General features: G+C 40.3%; 1 pseudogene; it reads left to right on the plus strand.

Moving 5' to 3' along the window:
• Nucleotides 1–3,764: 3,764 nt before the first annotated feature.
• Nucleotides 3,765–4,286, plus strand: LOC114904009 (annotated as a pseudogene).
• The last annotated feature ends 4,012 nt before the right edge of the window (nt 4,287–8,298 follow it).

Here is an 8,298-nt window from a genome sequence, read left to right on the forward strand (position 1 = left end):
ATAGAGGCAGAAATGAAGCCATATTTCTCACTCCCCCCCCCCACCCCCAAATTGTAGCATCTACTGATAAGCATGATTGAGAAGGGTTTTTTTTTCACTAGCAAAAGAAAATGCCTGGGTACTCTGCAGGTTCTCTCTGGAGCCTTGGCCACAGAAATACCCAAGCCTTGTTCTGGTCCGTGTTGAAACACGGCCACCTCTGGGTAGCCACATGGCAGCTGTTTGCCAGCCCCACAGCACAGCTGGTTTTGAGCAGGAAATGAGGGAGCCCTTCTCTGGGGAAAACTACAGGGAGTTTTTGGTGAGCAGAATGCAATTACCCTCTCTGGAAGTGTGCCAGGCTGGGATGGTACACGCCTGACGGTTGCAAAGGCATCACGGAACCCTCTCCCACATAGGCTGTGTTTTAAACAGAAGACAGAATGAGAATATAATTATGAGTGTCTTAATGACTAAAAGATAATTACGATGATGTCAATAACTATAATATTTTTCAATAAAGATTCTTTAACTTTTCAAGTTTGAGAGTGAAAACCGGTGGACTCCACGATGGAAAACAATAGATTTATAACAAATGATCTACCAGTGGTAATAATCATCTTGATCAACGCCTTCAAAATTACTGACAGGTATGCATCAATTCTTTAGTGAGTTCTGGTGAGTGGTTCTTTAGTAAGTTCTACTGGTCAAAATAGCATCATGAATTCTTTCCAGAGCTTACATTTACTTTAGAGTTTCACAAATCTTTTTCAGAGCCATTTCCTCTGTGCCCTCATGCCAATTTAAAAGCCTTTTGAAAAGATGTATGCTTTTATTTTCCCCAATTTACAGATGAGAAAACCAAGGCTTAAAGAGATGAACCGACGCGTTTACAATCATACATTGGTAAGTGCTAGAGCGATCACACTACATTAGTTCCTACACTTCACCACTCTTCCAGAGAAAACTTGAATAATACACATCATTCTTCCCCCAGAAATGCTAATTTATGTTTCTCAACATATTTTTAGTGCCAGATTTTAAAATTATGTAAGATGTAGCTTTGAAGTTGGAGCCATCAAAAAGTTCAATCATGACTAGTTGACTAGAAAATATATCTGATAATAAAAATTCAGTTCAAAAAATGGATTACATAATCCATTTTGCTAAACATAGCCTGCAAGAATCTAATGAGAGTCAACTCTGAAATCAATCACTCAAGAAGCTAAATTGTTAAAGTTCTTGTGAAGTAGTTTCCTGATAAATGGCATTCTTTGATGGAGCATCTGGGTAAATACGGTGCACTCATGATTGATCCTCCAGAATCTTGAGTTATTTTAAAAAGAATACTTCATTTTTTATGCTGATATACGGTTGCAAAGAATGACACACATGGATTCAAATTCCAGTTCCACCATTCTCTGAATGACCTTGGAAATGGTCCTTCATTCTGGAGTAAGATGTCAGGAGGTAGAATAGAGTGGACATTATATGCAGAGCTATGAGTGATTAAATAATATATATGAAAATGTCTACGATGACCTCTCCACACAGATGTAAGCCCCAGAGCTTATCAAAATTATTTCTAAGAGTTATTTATAATTGTCTACCTTCAATCAAAGTAAAATATGAAAAGAATTTACAGGACATACTTCTCAATGCATATATTAATTTTCATAACATTCCCTTGAGATTTAATTTGGATATTTATATTGAAGACAGAGTGAACTAAACCATATTTGGGAGCTGCAGATAGAAAATTCATTAACAAATAAAATAGAAACAGAGCAGAGAACTGTTTCAAATAACCAGAGGTCCAAAGCACTTGAGTTCTAGAAAAACTAGGCTCTTTCTAATTGAGTGACTTTTTGTTTCATCCATTTATTTACCTAATATTTGTTAAATGCCTACTAAATGATAGGTAATGTGCTAGGTGATGAGAATATAAAAATTTTAAAGCAGGGATAAAGATAAAAAGTATACTCTTTGGTCTCAAGAAACTCACAGAATAACTGCTTAACAGATGTGGAGACAAAGTATTTTCATATAATAATTATATTTATGTGTAAGTGATGGTAGCTTAAGATCAAATCCTCTTGGAGACTCTAGATAATTTCCAGTACCTTTAAGCATCACTAATCCTTGCTTACAAACAGCTGGCTGGGATGGGCAAGAATAGTACTGAATGGTAGACCTTGATTCTCAGATGTCCAAGATCTTCTTTATGGGCTTCCTTATGGTCTGATCTCTAGCTCAGCTTGTAGAATTCCTGCACAAACCCAGGAATCTTACATGTAAACAAGGCAATACTATTTTCTGACATAATCGTTGGGATACCAGGGCTTTTTTGATATCTGTGAGAAATTAATGGAACATTCAGATCCAAATCTCCAATCCCATGCAAGGTCCGAGGTAACAGATGCAAACATGCAGACGTGCTTGTCCCTCTTCTCTGTCGGGTCCCACTATTTTGTGACTTTAACCAGAAGTGTGGGTTAATTTCATGAATCCATCATTACACTTTGTAATATAGTCAGTGCTCCATATTAAGACTAGAAGGGGAAAAAAATCTTCAGGGCACTGCCAATTCTGAGCTGTCACCTCCAGCATCTTGTCTCTTTCTCATGATGGCAGATGAAAGGAAATGAGAGGGAACAATAGAACAGGAAGGGAGGGAGGAACAAGAGACTGAAAATCGCAAATCTGGAAGCTTCCTTAACACCGCTGAAACCTTTGTCCACAATTAGACATCACTATTTTCAGCATTCCTATCCCAGATCTCCTTCCCAATTAAATTGGCTGCATGTGTCAACGAGTTTCTATAGAAACATGTTTCCGCCTCTTGACAAAGCTGTAAGGACCTACCTATAAATGTAGTATCTAAATCTCTTCCTTTTCATTGTGCAACTTATGACCTTTAGGGAAATTTGCAACGTTCATTATCCATTTCGTTGAAAACAGGAGTCATATCTAATTCTTGAAACATTTTTGGAAGCTAAAGAAATACAGTCTGGCTTAATTTGCAAGATAATTGTGTTGACCCTCCAAGTAATAACGTACCACGGAGAACAGGAGACAAGGGGTTAGTAGGAGTTTAGGGCATATTCTATCAGAGTCCATGTATGATCTTGGGAAGTCGCTGGTGTTTTTAGTTTTCCAAGGACAGATTGGACTCTAGGTATCTTTTAGCAATATGACTCATTAGTCACAGGGAACATCTTTGGCCCTGATGGCTCACAGTGTTATTATGGACCCAACACAATTTTCACAACATTTCTTCATTTCATGAGAGAGTCTCAGGCTGCAGAAATGATGGGCATTCGCTCTTCCTTCTCAACCTATGAAATGTTGGAGCGTGTAAGTGTTTCCTTTCATTTCCTTGAAGAAAGGGGCTATTGTGTGGTTTCATGGCATTTCCATAGATGGGATTAGTCTCCTCATCACAGTAAACTCAGACAACATTAAAATGAGCAACTATGGCCAGTCCTGGTGTCTGAGTGATTCCCTGGGCCCAGCACAGGGACCAACTTTCCAGAGCCCTGAAGACAAGGGGTAGCACCCCAAAATATAGACTCATTTTCCACTCTACCTTCGTTGGTCGAGCAGCTGCCAAGAACAAAGGCCGCATCTCCTGATACCTGGCAGACAAAGGCAGTATTGCCTCACGAATTGATTGCTTCTCTGAGGTACCTACCCGTGTATTTGGGGAGAAGCTTCGAGAACAAGTTGAGGAGCGGCTGTCCTTCTATGAGACTGGAGAGATTCCACGAAAGAACCTGGAGGTCATGAAGGCGGCAATGGTTCAGCCAGAGGAAGCACCTGCTGGGATTACCAGGAAGAAACAGGAGAAGAAACGCTTGAAGAAGGAAAAGAAAAGACTGGCTGCGATTGCCCTGGTGTCTTCAGAAAACAGCAGTAGTACCCCGGAGGAATGTGAGGAGACAAGTGAAAGACCCAAAACGAAGAAAAAGCAAAAACCCCAGGAGGCTCCTCAGGGGAATGGAACGGAAGACCCATCTGTCTCCTCCAAACCCCCCAAAAAGAAATCTTTCTCCAAGGAGGAGCTGGTTAGCGATCTTGAAGAGACAGCTGGCAGTGGAAGTCTTACCAAGAGGAAGAAATCTTTCCCCAAAGAGGAACCAGATAGTGACCCTGAAGAGTCAGGAAACAAGAGGGTTCCCAAGAAAAAGAGGAAATTCTCTTCCAAGGAGGAGCCTCTCAGCAGTGGACCTGAAGAGGCTGCTGCCGGCAAAAACAGCAGCTCCAAGAAAAAGAAAAAGCTCCGAAAGCTGTCCCAGGAAAATTAGAATGGACATTTCCCTAGTAGGGCATAACTTACAGAGATATTTCCCAACCCATCCCCTATAGCCCAATAAAAATAAAAACAAATTCACGAGTAAAAAAAAAAATGAGTAGCTAGAACACACACACACACACACACACACACACACCGCTGGAGTTAATGAAGTGGTGGGGGCGTTTCCCTATCTTTTTAATTCTTGAGCATCTTAGGGATCAAGATTTGGCATGTGACTCTGGGTATTTCTATTAGTATATGGTGAACTGGGGAAATTAAACACGATTTGGAAACAGAACTTATATAACACATAATTTACATAACTTCTTTTGTGCCAGTAAAAGAGATTGTGTTCAGATGCAACTGGGCCCTTGAAAAAGCCATCTAGCTACTTCTCATTTCACGACTCCTTTCTAATAATCCTTTCCAGAATCCCCAAGGATGGAGAGTTTGGAGGCTGCCTTTAACATCAGGCAGCAAGCCACACCCCTGCACCCTTACCGTGAGAGTACACCATATTTTTCATTTCTTCAACTTGCATTGGCAATCTGTTGTAGCATAATTTACACATTTACACATTTTAGAGAGCAAGGCACAGTCATTCAACTTAATTCCAAAAAACATAAGCACTGAAGGCCTGCCTCTGCACATTAGTTTTGCAAAGCATATGAACGCCTTTGCCGAAACCCAATGCAAGGCACAAGCTTATTTGGAATCCGTGTCAAGAGGTATCTGCTGTTTGTCATTTCCCACCCAAAGTTCTCTGGAGTGGTCATTTTTAGCCCTATTGGGCTGACCTTTAAATATTGGTCTGGGGTCGGCAAGCCTTGGTCCTGGGTTCAGCCTACCTTCTAGGTCTGTGGGTTCACTAGCATTCTGCAGACACCAGGAATTCTGCTGACGAACTTGCTTCTAAGTGTCAGGGAAGCAGGTTTTACCCAACTCTTCTATGAAGAGTCATTTGACTGATTCATCCTCCCACACTGACTATTTCTTTTAAATGGGCTTATAAAGCTCAGTGGAAAACAGAGTTGGTGCCTCTTAGCTGGAGTAAAATCTTTGGAATTGCACAGAATTGGGTGCAAGACTCACCCCTTCCCTTTCTGGCCTGGTGACCTTGAAGGTGAACTTTACCCCTCTGGGACCCCATTTCCATTTCTGTCAACAGAAGGGAAAAGTGTTCACTAAAAACCTTGTGTTAAAGAACTGGTGAGAAAACGTACAGGAAATAGCATTGGCACAGTGATCCCTCCTTTGATATCCATTCTCTTCCCGTCTCTTTGCCGGTGGGAGGTGGAGCTGTCGCTCAGCAAAGGAAAAGGACAAATCATTTGCAGAACAAAGTGTGCCTCGCATCTCTCAAGAGGAAGGCTCCTCTGAAAGACACTGTTTGTGACCCCCTCTGACAGTCGTCTCGGTATACAGAGTAATTGAGTTTCCCTCCTATTCAATTGGGCTGCTTCCTTAAAAGTAGTGATTAAAACAGATTTACTGGAGGGCAGGATGACATTTATATGGACTAGAGGCATTTTCCTGTTCATTTTGTTTGGGGAGTAACCTTTCAGAAAGGGTAGATTTAATTTAGGGAACATTTCATTAAGCCAGGAATGGATCACTGGAAGGAATACTCTTACAAGGAAAAATGCCACCCTCTCAGAAGGGTGTGCTCCGTTTTAAAAATCTGACAGTTAAGGGAATTGAGGATTTGGGGAGGGAGGGGTATGCTCCTTTGAGTTGGTGGTACTTGGATTTCTTGCCTTTTCTTTCTTGTGTTTGCCCTGCTTTTTTTGGTTTTAAATAATCGGTGACGCAGGAACGCCCATTCACTACTGCTGAAAATTGTCGGTGAAGTCGCAATAAATAGAGTCATATAAATGCAGACACTTTAGGTGCTAATCTGTATGTTGAATTTGTTCAAAGAGGGATCAATCTTGCCCCTGACCACAAAAGTCCACCTTCAGTTATTAGAGCTATTTGGAGATCTTTTAGGATGGCTGTATGTCAACTCTTTCTTAGCCAGAAAGTTGAATGTCCAGCAGAAAACATCAAGGAACAGGGTGGACTTCATTAGTTTGGAAAACACAGTAGCCTAGGGGAATAACACACATTTACACAAAAGCAGCATTTATTCACCGAATCTTTCCTTCTTGACCCTAATAGAACAGAACACAAAGGTGTTTTTCAAAGACCTTTGGGTGGTCTTTGGCAAATCTTTTGGTGCGAGGAGGTTTTTCTTATGTTGTTCTTGTTGTGTTGTTGTTTTTGCCCCTTTGAGCGGTTTTCTCGCTGCCTCTCCTGGTTGTTCAGTCGAGTATTCTCTATGGCTCTCATGGCAAAATCTCAAAAAGAGAAACCATTTGAAACCAGGTTCCCAAACATCTCTTCTGTTCTTGAACTCAAAGTGTCTGTCCAAATACCAAGTGCACCATCCACCTGCTCCCTTTGGCATAGTACCAAGCCCAATAATATGAAGTCCTTGAAGATGCACTAATTCAATCACGTTTAGAATCTAGTGCAAACTGACTTAAATTTTATGCAAAAATCTAGTATCACCCTTGTTTCCATGAAATTTTCCCTGGACTAGAAAGACTTCAGCAACTTGTAATAACCTATAAAGGAAAAGAAGAATCTGAAAAAAATATATAGATAGATGATAGATAGATACATAGATAGATAGATACATAGACAGATAGATATTGATACCGAGCAGGACCCTGTGGGGCTCCTGGGCACAAAAGCCTTTCTGTGTTCCTCATTTCTTGATTATAGGAAATAGTCTTCATTCAGCCTCCACGACCTTCCCCGAGTTCCAAGGGGCAGGTTTAAACAGATGCTAATTAGAGAAGGGAGGGTATTGGAGACAAGGGAAGGACAGTCAAGAAACAATTGCGCAGGCTTGGGGCAGAGTCCCGTTTCCCCCTCAAGGGATATGCATAACAATATCTTGAGCTGTTTTGCAGATACTGAAACCCGAACCAGGTGGGAGAAGTTAACTGTCTGCTGCCCACAAGCACTGAACCACAGACCACTGGGAACCAGAAGGTTGACGATGCTGACTCCCACTTACCTCACCACCAACCAATCAGAAGATTGTCCACGAGCTGATCACGCCCTTTCTGAACCATTACTATAAAACTCCTCACTACCCCCTCCAGGTTGGGACACACAGTTTTGAGGGTGTTAGCCTGCTGTGGTCCCCTTTGCCTGGCAAAGCAAAAACTATTCTTGCCTACTTCACCCAAAACTGTCTCTAAGATTTAATTTGGTGTCGGGGTACAGAGACTATCTACAGATAGATAGATAGATAACTGAATCACTTTGATGTACACCTGAAGCTAACACATTGTAAATTAACTATGATTCATTTTGAAAGAAAAAATAGCTTTTCTAACAACATAGTCTACTATGTATGATAATGTATCACAATTTTGTGGCATTCATTGATCAGAAAACATTCTGGAGGTAAGCTTTGAAATTTCTTGATGAATTAAAATATTTTTTAAATGAATCTATTGCTTGATGTACGTTTAAAAATTATTTCAGGCAAAAGTTACCATTTTTTTGTCATCTTTCTAATTTGCAGACATTTGTAAAAACCTTGCAACAGAGGAGATGCTGTGAGACAAGCACTCTTATATGCTTGTTGCAGGAGGGTAAATTGGTATAATTTTTATGAAAGGCAATTTGCCAATATGCATCAGGAACATTAAATATGCTGGTACACTTTGACCTTGTAATTCTATTTCCAGGAATCCATTCTAAGAAAGTAATCCAACATAGCCATTTTCTATGAATTGTTTTATTTAAGCATTACTGCAATTATGAAGAAAAAAAGGGAAACTACAAAATGCCCCCAAACAGGCCAAAGATTAGCTAAAGTATTATATATAAATATTAGATTATATAAATGAGGAAATTTTAGCAATATAATGAAATATTTATTGATGAGATTAAGAGCAAAATGCAGTGAACTCAACTCTGTAAAATGTACATGCACAGAAGACAATGCAAATAAATCATGC

This window comes from Monodon monoceros, unplaced genomic scaffold (assembly GCF_005190385.1).
Source record: "Monodon monoceros isolate NGI ecotype Baffin Bay Population unplaced genomic scaffold, NGI_Narwhal_1 Super_Scaffold_21, whole genome shotgun sequence".
In the NCBI taxonomy this organism is placed as follows: domain Eukaryota; kingdom Metazoa; phylum Chordata; class Mammalia; order Artiodactyla; family Monodontidae; genus Monodon; species Monodon monoceros.